General features: G+C 38.1%; 1 long non-coding RNA gene across 1 annotated transcript; it reads right to left on the reverse strand.

Annotated features, from left to right (window-relative positions):
* Positions 1 to 216: 216 nt before the first annotated feature.
* On the reverse strand, positions 217 to 17193 carry LOC121088321. The gene is made up of 4 exons (XR_005827904.1): positions 17128 to 17193; positions 6991 to 6997; positions 2858 to 2864; positions 217 to 230 (listed from the first exon to the last, which is right to left on the reverse strand). It is a non-coding gene; the product is annotated as an uncharacterized LOC121088321 (long non-coding RNA).
* Between the last annotated feature and the right edge of the window lie 1290 nt (positions 17194 to 18483).

Below are 18483 nucleotides of genomic sequence, written 5' to 3' on the forward strand. Positions count from 1 at the left end.
TGCTGTGAATAGAATTGCATCCACTACAGACAGCAATTAGTTTCGTTCTGTAACACCGTTATATAAATGTGACATTGAAAACCTATTTGCAAACTGCTAAGCATTCACGGAGCTTGAGTTCATGGAGTTTAGAAAAATGTTAATTCCTGGTATGTGAAGGAGAACAAGGGATTTTTTACCAGATGCAGCCAAAAGGTCAAATTACAACTGCAGAGGTAATGAAGCAAAAGCTTCCTTCACTTTTAGTTGCTTATACAGTTTATAAAAGCATAATATTCTGTAGGTGCCTTTTTCTCTCAACACTGCATTTCTGTCTCAGATGAATTATGGATAGCTCTATTTTAAGTCTATACCTTCACACCAGTGTCCATAGCCCCAAGATTGATAAACAAATGATGCCTGGTATTAAAGTACTTGAACACTGACTTTTTTTCCACTGTGCTTTTGCAAGCATTAAATAGAAAGCTCATTCATAAAGTAAATATATACAACTAGTCCTGTAGAACCTTTAGCATGTTAATGTTTAGGTAGGTATTTCCTGCTGACATTTAAGACTGACTGATGTATCAGGTCTTGAGTTCATTACCTATGATAGAAGTAGATGGGGCTTAATATATAAGAAGTTCCTCATGCTCTTGTATTTTGTCTGCATATGAACCATCCTAGCAGAGATTAACTTCCTTCTTAATGAATGGGTTTATACATTTTTCATTGCTTTCCCTCTTTCTAAATTCATGCTCAGTGTTATTCCTCAAGGCAGCCAGAAACATATAACAGACATTGTATAGATCTCAGCAGATCTAGCTGCTGGGAAGTATAGGTTATGTATTCCACTCATAACAATTAGAAACTGTGTCATTTGTTTTCCCTGGGAAAATTCATTACCAGAATATGGTGTTAGTTAGTGCTCCTCTACACTTTTACCTTAGCATTACCTCATTTGAGAATAAATCTTTTTTGTTTTTAATTGAAAAGTCTTAATTAGATCCAGAGCTCATTTGTTTCTCCATGAGAACTTCTCTACACAGAGAAATGTTCAGGACGAATGTTTCGAGGATCTCATCCTGTAATTTTCTACCCCTGGGGGAAAATTCAGCCTTCATCTGAATGATGGAAGGAAGGAACTATAAAGATATTTGCCTGTAGCTTAATGACAGGGGTATGCATGCTGATGAAATCCACTTGCTTCTCCCCACTTCCCTTCAATTTAAACCTGCCAAGAGTCCCTGCTGCACAAAGTCACCCTATTCCAGAATAAGAGGCATTGTAACATGTAGAGCAGTGTCTGCCAAAGATATTGTGCCAAAATATTGAATCCAGGTTAATTTCTTTGTACAGCAATAGATGATTGCATGTTGTTTTAGTGTAGTTTAACAAGTTACTGCTTGTACTTACTACAAGTCTATACTGATACTAATACTAATCTCCTACATGTCTTTTTCTAGTCATAAGTCTTAAAGGGCAGTATGGCTTCCTCATTTTGCAAGTAGAGGAACTATTAGTAGAGAAACTGAGAAAAGGTGAGGAAGTTGGACTGCCTGAGGATTCTCTCTGCATCCTAAGGTCATGTTCACACTGGTTTAAAAGCTTATGATCTTTTCTTCCAAGTGCATAATCTAAAAGTAAGATGACATAAATATTTAGAAAAACCCCCAGTTTTTCACAAACCTCATCCTGGAAACATTTAAAGGAATCACTTTGTCTTTCTAAGCTGTCTGAATGTCACCTAGAAAATGAAAAGCAGCTACAGTCAATAACAAGAAACAGTCACCTCAGAAGGGTAATTTACTTATTCTGTCCCAGGTAGAGAAAGACATGGCAGGAATTCACTAGCGGGCGGGTCTGATCCAGTCATTTAACAAGAAGAATTTAGTAGCTTTCGAGGTACATACTTGTATCTGAGAGACATCGATATAAGGCTGGCAGATGTAACCCAAAAGTTACTGATATTTCTGGCTGTCCAAGTGAGATAGAATAAGACATCTAGAGTGGCATTAGAGACCTGTGCATGGGCAACCAAGTAAAGCCTGAAATGCTTGTTATTCTCTCCTTTTTGTTGTTCCCATCCTTGTGGATGCCTTAAACATAATTCTTGGCTGATTAAAGATGGATCCAATCCACTCAGAGTTGTCACACATTACACAGGTTTATACTGTGCCAGAGCCCCTGTTCTGTGGTGTGTTATTACCATGGAGAAGGTCGTTGCACACCTGGCTTAACCACTTTGAAAAGATGGTGCCTGTCCTCCATCAGCAGTGCTACAAAACTAAGATGAGCTTGTTGAAAAGTCTAATCCAATAACTTTCCCAAGCCAGCCAAAGCCTGCCCATAATTCAACACAAAACAACTGCAATGCTTGAGGCATTGGAGGAAGCTTTAAAACAAACGCAGTACAGGAGGTTGAGTGATATAATTTTACTTCAGTTGGCTGATTTACCCGACAAGCAGGCAAGAAATCTGAGAATGCTGAGTCTCTTTCAGGACTAAAGCTTTAATTGGATAATGAGATGAGCTAGTGTTCTGGTATGTGTTAGTTTGGCCATAGTTCACAATGCTGCGCTCAATGTTAGCTATGTTCCCTTTGGTGCCAAAGCAAAAAAAACCCAGAAAGCCAAGACCAGCAGGCAGCATTTCAAGACTGTCTATAGAAAAAACGTTTCACGTCCATACTTCACAGATTGTCTACTGAGAAATCAATGGAGTTAAATAACTTGTGTCAATTTTGGACACTGTTTGCATTTTATAGGCTTGGATTTTGATTTTTATATTGATTTTATGCTGACATAAATCCTTCACTTCAAAGGAGCTACTTGATTTAAATCTGTAACAGAACCTAACAGGATCTATTTGCTTTCACTAAAAGTCTTCTCCCTTCGCTGGTACCAGTATTCAACAAGAATGGTCAGAGGACTCCACCATAAATTGTAGGAGTAGTACTTAATTTCATTTTAAGTACATGCCATGTAATTACATTGCTAAGAAAAATTAATTCTACAGACTATGTTGATGCTATTTGCAAATAAAAAGGTGACAAAGAGAAGAAAGCTCAAAAAAGATGTGAATCTTGAAAGTGAGAAAAAAACCCTATTTGGATAATTCTACACATATATAGAAGAGAAAAAATAAGTAAATCAAATCTCAAATTCCAACTGTTCTTTTATACCCTTAAGAGCAATGCTAGTGTATGTGTGTATATAGAAATAACAATGTATATGCTTATGTAGGTATGTAGACACATTATAAATTCTTATATTAAAGTGAAGGAGTAGATCTAGACAGGAAAAAAAAGACTGTATCAGAGCTCAACTCCTTAAGTCTTTGATCCATCTGAACACAAAAGTACGAATGAAACTCAATTTATCTTTGGTAATGGCATTGGTGCTTCTTTTAAGGAAAAAAGCCATTTTGCCTTGAGGGACTGAGAATGAGAAATAGCAGTTCAAAATTTTGAAAAGCATAAATGAAGAATTTTTCAAGTCTTTTGAAAATAAATTCCAGTTTTGTGACTTCAGAAGTATCTGATAACTCTTTTCTTTTTTTTTTTTTTTTAGGTTCAGAGACCATTTCTCATGCCATAAGCAGCTTTTGCCCAGAAACCCACTGGGCTTCAGGGACATGTTCTGACAGCTTTGCTGTGAGCACTTCGCAGGAGCTGCCCTCTCCTCAGTGACTCTCGCTGCCCAGCTCTGGAGTGAGGAGAGGACTCTGTTGTCATCAACATGCCTGTTATTCAAGGTTTTCACAATCTATCCCTTTCTTCGGTACTCCCAGGAAATTTTGGACAACATGTTTTTTTGTAATTGGAATAAAGATGCATGTAAAATTGTAGAAAACACCACTGAACTGGTAAAGTTAATCTTTTTGTGTCAGCTTTGATGGTTTAAATATTGTCTCTCCTACTGTTTCCTCTCTTTTCACCAAGCCCTGTATTTTTCCCATGTTGCATGGCCGAAATGTTTCTTTCCAGTCCAACTCTTTAACAAGCTTATTTTCATTTCCAGCTAATGCCTGTCCACTTTTTTGTCTTTGCCTCTCACACAACATGGGTTTATACTTAATGCCTTCTCTGAAAGATGGGCCTTGGGTAAGGACATACATGCCTTATGAGGGCAATTAGTAGTAGTCTGTAAAACTCCCCTCCAAAATCTCTTTTCACAAGTCACTCCATTCAGCTGTATCTGCTTTTTGTTAGATGGCTTGTGAAAAAGCCCTGAATAGTTTTGTCTTACAGAAGAAAATCATGATTTATGGTCTTGTCCTTAAGGACGAAACAGAGGAAAAAAGGAGAAAGTATAAGAGACATTGAAAATTATTTTAGACATATCTTGTGCTGCCAATATCATTCTGTGTAACTTCCATTTTGCAATTCATTACCACAAGCTCATGAATTCACAGGTGTTTACAATACTACAAATGAGCTAGCACCAGCTTTGGTGTGCACTGACAGAACTGTAGAGCTGCAGAGGGGGAGTATCCTTTGCTCTGTAGGCTTGTTTCAGTAGGATCTTAGCAAATGCTGGAAGAAGAACTGATGGCCCTACATTAAATGCTTGTAAGTGCTGCTACTCAGCTACGTTATATTGTGGATTTACATTCTTTCTCCACCATGTTTGCTGTGTTTTGGAAGGTAAATTCACTTGCCCAGTAACTAACTCACTGTGTATTCTGCTGTTGTGTCCTCACCTTGGAAATAGTGACTGTTGCTTGTTGTAAGAAAGCTTAGAAATTCAAAAACTCTCAGACTCACCTGTGATAGTCGGAATGACAGAGCTGAAACATTGCCATTCAGGACAGATGAGAATTTGTGTGTTTGCTGGGGGACATAATATCACCATTGATGGCAGTTCTTTCAGCGAGTGGTACATAAAAACTAATGTAGCTTTCTAATCCAATGAACATTCATTCAGATCTTGAAAGATAATGATGATCACAACCGAAAAGGGTAGCCACTGCTCAAAGGGTAGATAATGACAGAATGGAACTCTGGGGTGTGAAATATTGGTCGGTCTTTCTAGGAGGCAAGATGCTGTATAAAACCAGATAAAAGCTTCACAGAAAAATATATAATATTCTGGAGAAGAACAGAAAAATAATTAAATAATTGCTCATGGATTGTGCATCAGTTAATCCATTAATATGATTCTTGGAACTATGGTCACATCTTTAGGCTTTTAAACTATGTCTTTGTTGCCAAAAAAAGGAAAAGGAATGAGTTAGAGTACTGGACTGTGGTTATACATGGTGCTGAATAGCTAGCATACAACTGGCATGCTAACGACCTGGACCGATTAGCACTTGCTGAGATAGTTGGGCGAGGGTTGAGGGATTTTATGCACTAGGGACCATTTCCAAAATCAATATGCATGAGCCTGAATGATGTTTTACTTCCTTCCTCTCAGGACTGATCTTCAAAACTGACCCAGGGGTTTCTCAAAAACCTCTATATTCTCTTAATCCATAATTTAGTGGAGTAAAATATACCACACCCCAAAAGCAAGGACCATCACTTTCACACTGCTAAACCACCACTGTGAGGGGCTGTAATGTAAGCAAGTACAGGGTTACTAGCAAGGACCTGGAGGGTGCCACAGGAGCCAACACTGTGCAACATGAATGTAGCTTTTTGGGCTGCTTGGCATCTCTTTTATTTAGCAGTGGGTGAGTATTCTTTTAGGCTTTACAAATTTCTATATTAAACTGTTTGTCAAAATGCTCAGCCATTTGGTAGATTTCTGTCTTAGCTTCTCTCTTTCCCTCCAACATCTGAGCAATTACACTATTTTATTACTATTCTTTTAATTTCAGATGTTGCATACCTATTTATGCAGCTTTAGGTAATATTTAGGTTAAGCATCCTTTAAAACTACATTTCACTAGCAAGAGGCGTAAGAAATGATATTCACATTCCTCTTTTTTTCCACCTACACATTCCTTATTCTATTCTCAGTAAACATAATGCTGACATTTTAGTTATAGTATCCTCTTTATCACTTTTCCTATGTTGGCAGGACTTTGCATACCATTGTCACATATCCTAGCAGTTACTTTGTTTCTGGAGAAAAGACATTACGTAGTTCAAATCTTGGCACTCTCCATCCTTGATTGTCTAGTCTTTGCAGAGACAACGGTATAGCGGTTCTCCTCAACAGCACTTTTCTTGCTAGGATAAGAGATTTAAGTAACACTGATTGGCCTGCTATCCTCTCCTAGACTTGACCTTTCAGATCAGAAAATGTCATTACCAGTGCTCTAATATAAAAAAAAAAAAAAAAAAAAAAAATTCTTTTCATGTGGAAGAATATTTCCTGAGTACTATACCCTCATTTGCCAACATGTGGTACTCAGGAACTAAGCTGCATTACCATGTCTATAAAAAGAGCAATCATAGCAGTGCAAGCAACCTTGACTGCCAATATGTCTTAGTAACCTTTTATATTATAGCAGTGTTGTTACTGCCACAACAGGTTAGGGTATGTCACCATTTCTATTATATTTGAAACCACATTTTTCAGGGCTTTATAACTTTCGTACTGTGATAAACACTGAACTGAATCTATATATATGGCTTGTCAGATAAAATAGATGAAGACATATTGGCTGGAAGCTGGGTGGTATATTACAACAAAATGGCAAAAAGAAGACAAGAGCAAGTGGATTTCTCTTATGTTTGATAGTACAAAAGTTAAAGATTCTTAAAAGGGAACATAAACTCTGCTCTGAAATTAGGCTTTCTATTTTTGATCCTCAAAAGAAGATTCCCCAGTTATCTGAGTGAAGTAGAATTAACGTCCAAGAGCTCTCAAGATCCAGGATGGTATTACATTTTTACCGCTTCTGTAGATTAAACAAGGAAGCTACTCTCTTCTGGGAAATACCCATTGCAAAAGCTGGCAGAACAACATGTTCAGAGTATGGAGGGGTGTTTCTGAGGGCCGTCTGGCAATACCGACGGGAATGCTAACAGGCAGACTGTCAAAGAAATGAAAAAACTGCATATCTGATGAAATAATCTTAATATGCTCTTGTAAGAGGGTCATGGTATTCCTCCTTCCCATGGGTACCTTTCTGCAGAGTTTTCCATGCAGTGCATTAACTGATACAGTAAGCTAAGATTACAAATATGTAGCCCTCCTTATCAAAGACAACAAAGGAAGTGCTTCCAGCAAAGGTATGAATTTTAATTCATAAACCCAGGCATTAATTACAGAGGGGAAAAAAAGGACACTTAAACAGGATTATCAGTTTGCAGCAGCATATCTGGGTAGCAACATCGTGTCACCAAGATAATTGTTCACGTCAAGAAGGTCAGTCCCGCAATCAAGAGACTGATAGATGCTTCCTCCTGCCAAAACCTCCTGCCACCATTTCCATCATGTCGCTGTGTCTCCACAGCCCCCTATGCAGGTTCCTGACTGAGAGGAGGGGCACTCACCTTGCCCTCTTTCTGTTTGGATGCACTCGTACCCATGCCCTGAGTATCCAGCAGTATCTCTGAGTATATTCAGGGCAGCAAATGAGTCTCAGTATTAAAAGAAAGTGAATATATACCTGTCTGCTCACAAGACCTGCACAAAGCAAACCTTAAAATGACACCTCTTTCTTTTTCTAGGATTCGGAGGGTTTCTTATTAAAGTTGGATAGATAAACAGCAAGACACAGGTGATTATATGGACCATTCTTTAAACTGCAATGGTGTCCCAAACACACTGACAAGATTATAAAGGAACAAACTTTGCTAGGATTTATGGGGAGCTGTCCTTCCCAACTAGAGATGAAAATCCTCACACGATACTGGAGAACTTCCTGAGATTCACAGGCATTATCATGTAACAATAAACAGAAAATATTAGTAGTAACCTTTTGAAATGTATTTGTTTTATCTCTACTCATCCTTCACCTTATTTACTTTCCATAAATATTTAACTATTTGAATTTATTCCTGCAAGTCATTGTGTAAACCTAACTTTATGTTTATAAAGTGCATACTGTTTTTAAAACATGAATATTTGCACCAGAAGTATTGCATGTTTGTGCAATAAAAGAAAATGTTACCTTGAACAATTATAACTAAGCAGTATAGATCATGTCCAACCCAACAATCTTCTAACTCTTGAACTCTCACACGCAGTCCAGCCCTGAGTCCACACTAGCACATACACTGTTCTTACTCTGCTGTATCAATGGGGAAAGTACTTGTGTGGATGAACCAGGTGAAAATCGAGTGCCAGGACTACACAGTGTGCTGGAAAGCACATCTGCTTTGCTGGTCAATAGACACTCGTTTTTCTATTTGCTATTTAAACAATCTCAGGGTAAGCTTTACAAGAAACCCAGATTTATAAGCCATCAGAACTATTTTTTTTTCAATAATGAATAAGATTTAAGAATCTTTAATTAATCATTAATTAAGAATTAATCCATTCATAGATACTCTACAACACAATCATGCTAAATGCATTTTATATATGTATGTGTATATATGTATGCACACTGTTTGATCAAAGTTTGTCTCCAATTTAGTGGAAATGATTTATAGAAAATAATTTTTGAATGAAAAAAGAAGTGTTCTTGCATTGGAAAACCAAATGCAGAAGTAAAATTAATCAAATCAAATAACAGAAATATGCCATCTGGGTGGTTCCAATCAAAATTTCCTGGTTTTATAATATTTTTAACGGGCTATTTACAAATTAATTACATACAAAAATGATTCAGAGAAACAGGATATATAGCTTACATACATTTTGCAGCCTGCTACAGACAGTGTATGAATTGAGAGGCAAACTTTAATTAGTATAGCTATTGAACATTATTCACTCATTCTAGCAGTCATCTGAATTTGGAGTTTTCTTCATGTAAAAAATTTAAACTATCTATGCAGGAAGAAAACACTGTAATAAAAACATCAAAGAAAAATAAACCGGGTGTGCTCAAAACATAATTTTGCATAACACATCAATGAGAAATGATAGTTAATAAAAATCTAATTATTAAGGAAACAACTCAACAGAGGAACAAAGAGAAGATAAAAACATCTGAGAAAATCAGTAATTTGGTTTATAAGATTTGTACAATTATGTTTGTTTCTTTAGTTTAATTACAGGGTAAGATATTAGCATACATCATTTTTATTGAGCTTAAAGGAAAGCTTTTCTCAATACATTGTACGAAAGAATAAGCTATTCCTGAATTTCTGTGTGTTTGTTGCTAAGAAAATACACCCGTGAGGTTGCTACTGTGATTTACAGCAAATAAATGCGATCAGATTATTTCTTGAAAAGTTAGATTGTGTCTGTGAATATTTATGCAAGAAATAAAGCATGATCTGCATTTTTGTGGCAGAGTATCACTGTGGTGGAGAATCACTGTAAAGGCTGGATTTATCACAATAAAGAAGGTACAAATTGCTTATATATACTTACTAAATGAGATGACAGCATGCTAAAATATTAAAACTGTATTACTGTTACTCATTTCCTCAACCTTTTCCACTATAACTTTAGCATCAAAGATGGTGGTATTCTGTATTCTTACTCATTTTTAATTTCCAGACTATTGATATATTTGTTCTCAACTTATTAAAGAGCCTTTAATTCCTAAACCACAGATCTTATTGCAATGTCATTGGTAATTCTTGTAAGTGAAGCCTGAAACAATATCTGAATAGTACAGCTTTGGATATTTCTTGGATATATTTTTCCTGAACAGCAAGCACTAGAAAAATCAGAAGATGAATATTTTTAAAGATAATTATTTCTCAAATATGTGTTCTTTTTGATTAGAATGTTGTTCATTGAGAAATATGGTTTCTGAATTTAAGCAATGAAAGATCTAAACTGACATTTTATCACACTTTCATTCAGCATCAGCTATAGTGCACTTAGATATTCTAGGCACAAAAGCAACATGTGAATTAAAAAAGAAATAGACAAAAGGGATGAATACATTTGATGAAATATTTGGCCTAAATTTCAGAAAGTGTTTTCCTTATGCTTTTATTTAGTAAAAAAACTTGAACACCTAACGTTTTTTTCTACATTGCATTTTCTGAACATCACTTTTGCCTTGAAGTTTCATTATTGGGCATCAACGTTTGAACATTTAAAATGAATTGATAAGTAAAATGAGAAGTCATTACAGTGTTGCATGTAGATTAGACAAAGACTTTTGTACCATATACACTTTTTATTCTATCCTTAGAAATCTTTTCCCAAAACCTCAGATTTTTGTCCCAGCTTAGGTATTTTTTCATTTCAGTACACACCAGGATATGCATTAATTTTCAAATGTTTGTACTAACCCTCTTCCATCCACAGGCTCTACTCACTTTGCAAGCTCAGCACCTTAGTTGATGTGTCCAATGAAAATAGGTCATTATACGTCTGCCAGGGGACTGGCACGCTCACTGTATGTGCTGCTGTGTGCCAGGGGACTTTGAGGGTAATGCCAGCTGTGTGCTTCATTGTTATGAGCACCTCTAACCTTGCCAGTACTAACATGAAGTTCTTCCAATCAATTTCTTCACTGAAAAAAATGCAGTTTAGTACAAAACTGCTTGGTGTCTAGCATTTTTATATCAGCTATACAGAAAGGCACGTATTCAGTTTAAACAGATGTTGGTGATGCTTTCTATCCCCGTAGCAATTGGAAGTCAGGTCCTGAATGTGTTCGAAGGTCTCAGCTGCTGATAATGGCAATCGTCAGAGTTTTTTGCCTGACATGCAGGCTTCCATAAAATGGTAGCATTCCCTGAAGTTCTGATTTTAGCTGTAAGAACTAGACCTGTACAATGCTGGTGTTAATAAATATTTTATTAAATACTGATATAAAAATGTCAGAATCTAGTAGACTACAGAAACACAATGTTGATATAATTGCTTGATCATTAAAGGTTCAGAGCTGTATTGAGTCCTGTAGCTGCGATCTCTCTTTGTGAGTTTTATGTTCAATAAACCTTGTGGTTTGTTTCACAGCGTGAAGTATTTCTGGGAGCAAAGGGTGACTTACTACTGCCCAGCGTACCAGTGGCCAGGAGGCAGGAACTGTTGTTGGGTATATTTGTGAGGACTCGTTTTGGCTATCACAAACACTTAGCCTTTGTGCACCTCTTGGTGTAGGTAGTCTGGGTGGAGGCTTTTTGGAGATTAGTTGGAAGCCTGCCATGCCCATCCTCTTACCTGAGAGGTGAGAGCGATTTGTCACTGTACTTACGGTCTGCACAACAGCAAGGTACCACCAGGAGATAAAGAACTCTTTTCAGTTCTAGGAAACTGTATGGTTGGATAATTCTTGAAGGAAATTTTCTTCTTTTCTGTCACAAGCAATTTTTGAAGGGAAGTTTAAGGAAAGGTGTACTTAAGTTGGGAAAACTAGAACCTTTTAAAACATGACAATTCAATCTACCCCAGGATGTTAACACTGTATCGAAGTAATGCATAGTTCCCATGCTTCTATCTGGTGGGAAATTTTGTGTGAAGACATTTTTTAATGATGCAGTTCAGAAAGGCCAAATTATTTTTTCAGCATGTATAGTCTAGGTAAGGCTGCAAGTGTTTAATAAGTGATTAAAACCTACATAAAAGATGAGAACTTGGAGGTACAACTGATTCTTCATAAAATGTTTTATTAATTGAAATGCTAACCAAATTGTCAGACTGTATAAATATCTGTGTGAAGACCAGAATAGCTGCTTACGATGCTGTGTGCATGGGTGATTAAGCGCTTGCTTTTCCTGTTCCACCACATCAAGGTCAAAATCCTTGTCCTTGCCCTCAAGGCCTGTCACAACTGTTTTAGGTTTTTTTTCCTTCTATTTTTTTATTAGTTAACCTGGTTTCCCTGCCTTGCCCCTCCCAATTTCCTTACTTGTGCCTCTGAGGTATCATCTGCTGCCTCCTTTTTGCACTGTCAGCAGTAACCCTGTTAAGACATCCATTGCCCTCTAAGCTGCCCTGCCAGCTGCCAGCTGGCCAATACTTAAAAAGTGGGGAAGAAAGGGATTATCAGCATATGCTTGACTTTTAGTTTTGTGATACGATATGTGATTACATCCTTGTACCAGCAGTTGTCCTTTTATGTCATAAACGCTTTGGGGCTTTTGGGGTAACACATACATTTGACTTCAGATAAGAAGTCTCCCAACAAGAAAATAAATTATTAAGATTGCAAAATGGAGGATTCAAAAGGTATGAAACGCCTCAGTTATCTTCATTTTCTCAGCAGATTATGCACATCAGGATGAAGCTTTTTATTAAATGATTACCGATTATTTTTTGCACAGTTGTCCCTTTAACTAGTGCACTGGGTGGCTTGAGCTCTGAGGTTTCGGTAGTTATTCTCTAAAATATTCTGATTTCATCTTTAGCAAAAGTTGGAAGACATGTACAGAATAAAACAAGAGTTTTGAAAGAGTAGCCAGAGGAGGGCCGATGCATACTGCCTTGCAGACCTGGATGGTTTTCCTCTGGCAGCTACAAGGTTCCTGTATGTTATGGAGCAAACGACTTAAGGATCACATTAAATGCTTTGTTATTTTTCTTTATTTTCTGGGTGTCTGGCTTGAAATTAGCACCTTCACTTGCATGCACTTAATGCTCATAACTTCCTGCTACATCAGAGCTTCAGCTACCCAGTGGCTCTCCTCATTCCCCATGTCACTTGTGCTCCTTGTTTTGGTTTTGTCTCACTTTCAGTTCCCAGTTCCCATCTCCTTAAAAAAATCCCTGTTCTGGTCTCCCATTCCTCCTGTCTGCTTAGTGCCCCTTCCAGGCCCAGGTCCCATTTCCTTCCCTCCTCTAATTCTTTCTCCGATCCCTCTGGTCTCCCTATACCTTTGCCTTCTCTGATTTTCCCCCTCTGCTCAGCCTGGCAGCCTCACTTGCCGCACTGCCTGAGCACCCAGCAAGGACTTGCAACTAAAACAGCAGAGCTGCAGGTTTGGGACCTTGTCCTGACCCAGCTTTTCTCAGCAAGCACTCTTCTAAAACTTATGAACAAATGAAAAGATTTCATGCTGTGTGGCAATACTGAAAATGACAGGCGAAACTTGGTTAATATATTGATTTGGTTACAACTGTCATTCTGGAAGGAGCTCACCCAAAAGAATGAAAAAGGGACCGCTTGGCTATGGCCTCATTTTGTTTTGTTAAAGTCAGTATGATCTGGACAGAGGATCAGAGAGAACAGACATGCCTGGCTACCTGTGGAGTCATCCTATTGAAAATTATCAAAGACCTATCAAAGGTCTGTGCTTATTTAGTACCGATTTCTTTCAATCTGACAGAAAACACTATCATTTATGATATTCAGCAGACTATAAAACAGCGTAGAATTATATGAATATATATTATATATATGAAAATCCCTTATTTTTTAGACAACTGCCAAGTACACTGTAAAGGGATGAAAACTTTCTGTCTGATTTAACACAGAAATGTTATCTTGAAGTTAAATACACATAAATGTATTACGCAAGATATAACCTGATCTGATCTCATTGCTTTTCTGAAAGTGTCTTCCTCAATGTAAAAGCATGTAACGACCCCAAAAATATGTTTATTCAGCTTCACAGGCTGCACTTGTGCTTAACTCATTTCTTCCCTGGGTATAGGAAGGCAACAATCAATTCACAGTGATTACTAATGAGTCAGCAGTTTTACAAACTCTTGCTGTAATGAATAGGTTAAATGAGAACTGAGCAGAAAGATGTATTGGAGAGTCCAGCATATTCCTTTGCTAGGAACCATTTATTTCCTTAAAATAAGTAAGGAGCAAGATGCAACTGGCCTGCTAATCACAAACACCAGATGGCTGTCTCAGGCAAAAAACTGCTCAGTCCACATAGTTTCAACCAAATCAGAATCAAAGTGGTTTATTGATTTATTAACAACATGTAATTAACCAGCAATCAGTGAACCATGTAAACGAGATCAATATTTGCAGTGCAACAGATAAACCACATTACAAGAGGTAAAACACAATACTAGATGTTTAAAAAGGTTAACGTGCAACTATGAATTTCTAAATACCCTTCTGTAATGCACCCCAGAAATGTTCTAATCCCAGTAGGTAGTTACCTCTCCCAGCAGTGTAGGTTATGCACAGATCCCTTCCCAGGAGTGTGGATTCCCCGTTGCACACCCTCCTGGGGGAGAGGTGGGTGCTCTGAGTCGGAGTGTGCCCCAGTACTCCCAGCAAGCAGTGCCAAGGCACCCCTGGAGTCATGTACACACCCCTGAGGTGTGGGTCCCTACAGCCCGCCCCCTGCCCTGTCACCCCTAGCTGGCTGCGAGCTCCTCGCAGTGTCTGCCTAGCCTGAGCAGAGGCTGTGACTCCGGCAAGGCAATTTCTAGTAGGTTCAGACCAGGGCATTTAATCATTCACACTGATGGGAAGACAGGAACAGTCTTTGCAGACCAAAACACCAAAAATAAAATAGACAACCAAAACCCCCAATTTGCTGTATAAGGAAATTGCAGAAATGTCTGCTGGCATTTTTCATGTCCTGAATCCAAAGGATTTTGCCTCCCATGCATATTTTAGCGCTTTCCATCTAACAAAAAAATTCAGTTTTCAATCAAGGTCTCAAATATGTAGCTAGGGGTGGTGTAACAGTACCAGTTAGTAAATATGGTAATAAAGAGATCATCTAGATAGGGAAGTTAGGATACAGTGAACTTGAGAGTGAAATTAAAATGCAATAATGACTTTCATTAGTAGGTACAAGGAGCGGTGCAGTGTGGCTCCATAAAACACAACAGCAAGTGCACTTCATGTTCCCATCTCAGCTTCTCACTGTAAAGGTATCTGAAATGTCTTCAATCCCATTGATAACATGTGATCCCTTCACATCTTATTTACTGTGGAGCAGAAGAAAGCGACAACTGTGATGAGATTTTAATTTAGAAATACTGGAGAAAATGTACGAATCCACAAGCTCCAGGTTGAACACTACAATTAAAACTAAACTTTTGATAGCTCAGTAAAGGACAGGATTTTCCATGATTGGAGCCTACAACAGTATGTAGTTGTAATGTAACTAGTGAGCAAAAAGCTGCAATTGTATAGCATCCAATAGGAGATAAAACTCATACTAATTTTGATGATTTCATAGTCCTTATTAGGTACCTAGAGAAAGGAATAACTGGTGTGGAGGCACCTTATAGAATAACTTGCTTCCAAAGCAACAGGTGATTAGAAATTTTTTGAAATGAAAATGTGAAACTGTTTCTCAGGATGTAGCTAAAATAAATAAATCAAAGCACTGTTAGTTTACAGGACACCTAAACTATGTATTAAGAGACTAAGCATACTTTATTTGCAGAACAAAATAATTTAAAGACTACTGCTGACAGACTGAACAGACTTTATTTTAATGATGATGACTGCTGTTAGTAATAGCAGGTGGAACCATCATCCTCATATAACCTAAACTACATATATAAAACATGTGCAGATGATATATGTCATAACCTAGACAACAGATTAGCTTCAGTCAGGAATAGCAGTCAACGATGCCTGTGTGCTTTCATCGTGGGAAACAATCTCTCATGCATGGCTTGAAGATCAATCTTTTAAGAAACTGCAGAAAACTGGGAGAATAAGGAGGTGAAAATCACTGCAGAAACCACAGTGAATAAATTATGATCTTGGTTCAAACTGTAGATTGCAGCATAGAATTTGCAAAGAATCTATAAATATTTAATTGACCAGGCAACAAATTGAGTGTTAAAACTGAATTTCCTAGAAAGTGGGAGAAAAAGAATTAAGCAACAACGTTATGGGTTCTGCTATTCCTGACATAACTACCAGAAATGAAGAGGGAGATTCCAGAAAGCTTCACTGATATGAGAAATGCAATCCTCAACTTTGAATATGATCAGATGGGAAGATGTAAAAGTGCAAATGGCATATGCTAAATCTCTACGTGACAAAACAGAAGGTTCCTGTATTATCCAAGAAAGAGAGTGAGAGAGAGATTCAGAAGGAATAGCAAAGCACCAACTGCTACTGGTCAAAAGGCTAATATTAGTATTTACAATATAATTATGATTAATATAAACACAGAGGTATCCAAAACTGCACAAAGCACTCCCAATACAGTCTCCCAAGTGACAAAAAGACTCACATTCCTCAGCCTGATGGCTACACCCTTGCCAGTGGAAGTGTTAAAGAATGTGAGCAGCTTTTAAGGACAGAGAAGGTAAAGGAATGTGAGCGATTTAACCATCCTATACAACTAATCAGTATGATGGGCCTATAAACCACCTTTGTTGAGGAAAGCATCTGTATTTGCTTTATGACTGGGAGGGAAAGGGATTGTGCAAGAGTGACTTGACCCCATTTTGAGCTCTTTGAAGAGCTGTAGCATGCCTTGCATTTACACTTAGGAAAAGTCCATCACTGATTGAAACCTTGGATTACAGAGCCTGAGTTCTGCCCTTTGGGTGTATTTGACATCCAGAAACATGGATGTCAAACATTTTCCTCTGTGGACAGAGGAAAACGGAGCCAGAGCCCAAGTCCTGAGTAACAGTGTCTCCAGATCACCTGTCCTGATAGTAGTAAGTTACAGAAGACAAATTTATGTACATAATCTATTTAATCAGTTTTCATCCCAGCTCATCATGCCCATGCCCAGTCTTATAAATTAAATAAATTCCCAGCTCTACTTTGAAGAGGTCTGTTGGTCTCTTTTCACTCAACTTGTCCCTAGCTTTACATCTACTGGCAACTATTTTCACTGCATTTACCTATAAAAGGTGGGAACTAAGTTTATTGAATTCCAAAATGCCTCTTCATGGGTGGACCCTGTAGCTCATTGTTCATTTTTCATTGCACTGGCATGTAAAAAACACAAGGGAAACGGGGTTTTCCAACTTCACAAACTGTCCGAAATGCTGGCTGAAGACATAGCATGTTCTCTGATGTGTTACCAATGATCTTTAAGCATATAATAAAGAAGTGATTTTGCATTTAACTGTGGTGGGCTGACCTTGGCTGGATTCCAGGTGCCCACCAAGCTGCTCTCTCACTCTACCTCCTCAGAAAGACAGAGGGGAGAAAATAAGGTGAAAAACCTGTGGGTCAAAATAAAGGCAGTTTAGTAAAGAAAAGGAAAGCCTGTACCTGGAAGCAAAGGAAAACAAGAAGATTTATTCTTTGCTTCCCACTAGCAGGTGATGTCCAGCCACTCTTTGGGAAGGAAGGCCTCTGGATGTGTAGTGGTTTCTTTGGAAGACAATATAATTCTTCCCTGCACCACCCCATTCTCTTAGATTTTGTGGCTAAGCATGACATCATATGGTATGGAATACCCTTTCAGTTTGGGTCAGCTGTCCTGGCTGTGTCACCTCCCAACCTCTTGCCCACCCCCAGCCTGCTGGTGTTTGGGGATGGAGGTTGGAGAGAATCCTTGATGCTCTGCAAGTATTGCTTAGCAGTAGCCAAAATATCGGTGTGTTATCAACTTTGTCCTAAGCTACAAATGCAAAGCACAGCACTGTAAGGATGGATGGGGTACACAGGGAGACAGTGTATATCTGAAAAACAAAGCCGGGATTAAGATTTCCTTGGCATGCTCATGTAGGAACAACATCGTATACAATGACATTTCAGAGAAGTGGGTTAGTGGTTAGAATAGCACCCACACCTGTTCTTTGGCAGAGAGCTCTAGAAGAGATATTTTTGGAAGTCAAAGCCATTGCTGTTTATTGGATAAAACACCATCTGCGGGAATGGGTGACCACAGCACTTTAAGCTCTTCTAAAAGATATTCATGGAGGTTGTCTCAGAATATTGGTTTCACAAAGCATTTGTAGACATAGACAAGGCATGTTTGCCTGGGGGGATGGATATGTTCTGGACTAAACTAGATCCCAAGGGATCCTGCAACTTCTACGAACATCCAATCTATGTGAACTTTAAAGGAATCCTAGACAATTGCCTGATACCCTCCCTTGGGCTGTGGTAAAGCTTGTGTAACCAATTTTTTTATGAATAAGACATTTCAGAAGGCCTGGATAGCTGATATTTTTCAGGGAAACTTTGTTCTACTGAAAACCCTTGACATCCAAAAAAGATAAAACCTGCAGTTGCTTAGGTACAACTTCTTAATATAAAAGTTTTGTGCAAACTTTCAGCCAGCATTTCAGATACGTAACCAAGGCATGTAGGGCACGATGGGCTATCACTCTTTCGACATCAGCTATCCAGCTGTGTGTTACATATCATCCATCTCTAAGCTGCAGATACTGAGACAGATGAAACACCACTAATCACTCCAGTCAATTGAAACAGACAGCAGCTTTTCTATTTTGCACACTCATCTTAAATTCATATCTCTGCTCAGTTTGTAAACACTACTTGCAAATCAAGCCAAAGGCTTTCCACTAGGAAAAAAAATAACTCAATTATTAATTAGAAACTTTTGTTATACTGGGGCACTTGACCTTTTGAACTACTGTAAAGGTACTGAAAATAAGT

This window comes from Falco naumanni, chromosome 5 (assembly GCF_017639655.2).
Source record: "Falco naumanni isolate bFalNau1 chromosome 5, bFalNau1.pat, whole genome shotgun sequence".
In the NCBI taxonomy this organism is placed as follows: Eukaryota; Metazoa; Chordata; class Aves; order Falconiformes; family Falconidae; genus Falco; species Falco naumanni.